Source organism: Echinops telfairi, unplaced genomic scaffold (genome assembly GCF_000313985.2).
Source record: "Echinops telfairi isolate 266 unplaced genomic scaffold, ASM31398v2 ScPeMD7_7469;HRSCAF=8507_1, whole genome shotgun sequence".
Taxonomy (NCBI): domain Eukaryota; kingdom Metazoa; phylum Chordata; class Mammalia; order Afrosoricida; family Tenrecidae; genus Echinops; species Echinops telfairi.
The window spans coordinates 15,249,831-15,251,447 of record NW_022111373.1 but is presented as its reverse complement, the minus strand read 5'-3'; positions in this window follow the sequence as shown (position 1 = coordinate 15,251,447).

Below are 1,617 nucleotides of genomic sequence, written 5' to 3'. Positions count from 1 at the left end.
GAATACCTTTGATGTCTCTTCTTTGCCTTATGCTATTAGCTAAGGTTCAACCATTGGGTGAGGGAATGCTCTAAGCTAGATGTGGTGGTGATTGTACAATTCCCCTTGATATGATTGAAAGATTCAACTATTCAATTATATGATAAAACTGTTGGCACTCTGCCAAAAAAAAAAAACACCAACCAAACCAACCTGTGGCTTCTCTCAGATTAAAACTCAGTCAAGATGCCTACCAAGGTTAGCAGCAGTTAGGAACTTGAAAAGAAATGCTTTAAAGGATTGTGAAGATTTTTTGAGGTCATGAAAGAACTCTTATTAAAAAAAACTCAGTATGTATATTTATATACCGAGTATATATGTATATATATATATGTATATGTATATATATGTATATGTATATATATATATACTGAGCTTATTAGCTCCCCTTTAACAAATTGCACATATTGTTTAGTGACAATGGTTCTGTTTTCCATATTGCATCAACATTCTCATCATTTCTTTTCTGGCAGCTGTATTTCCTTTGTGCTTACTTCCCTGCTCCCCCTGACTCTCTTAACTTTGTCTTAGGATTAATGTTGATCATTCGGTCTCAAATAGATGATTACTTTATAAACAGATGATTACTTATAAAAGAAACACCATATTCACAACTTATATTATTTATTTTATAAGCCAATTCATTAGGTGATTGAAAAGAGACCAATCTCTAGGAGTAGTTTCAGGTCAAAATTTAAAGGGCATACCAGGGTGAGAATCCCATGGGTTCCCTATGTCTCTACCGGTCCAGTAAGTCTGGAATTTTTTTACTTTTAAGATTTTGAGTTTTGTTCTGTAATTTTCTCTCATTCTATTCAAGACAATCTATGTTGGCCTTAGTCAAAATGGTCAATAGTAATATTTGGTGGGTTTGAGCTAGCAACCTTGTTGTTAGCAGCCTAACACTTCCAGACAGCACCACCAAGCCTCACTAACCAAATAATAGACAAGTCTATAAGAGGAACAATAACACTAGGGAAATATGTACTCCTTAGAATTTCAAGCTAGTGTTTATCCAAAATCAGAGTTCAAAAAGGTGAAGAAGGAAGAAGGAATGGCAACAGGAAACAAATGCAGTAGGGTAACTGATGTTACATTGAGTGGAATAACAATCAATGAGATGAAAACTATATATGCATGAATTGTTGAATGAAAAAAACTAATCTGTTCAGTCAAACTTTACACAATTCACAGTAAAAAGTACAAAAAGAAGAAAGAAGAGTGAAGTCCTTTCTAAAATCAATACTTCTCAAATTGAGCAACACTGTTCACGGGGGTGTGCAGGCACCATCAGAGGTGCTGTAAAAGCAGATACCTATACTTTGTCCTGGATTGTGGGCTATAGCACAAAAGTTTTTCCTTGCAGGGGTGCTGAGTAATTTTTTTTTCTGTAAAGAGGGCCATAAGCCTAATACAGTTTGGAACTTATAATCCAAATGATAGAATTTTGAAGGATAAAAAAGACATGTATTATTTAACTAAATAAATATTCATGCCAGTACAACTGGGAAGCAAGTTGCTTAGAAGGATATAAGATTGAGACACAAGAAAAACATAAGTCTTGGGCAGCTCCTATTA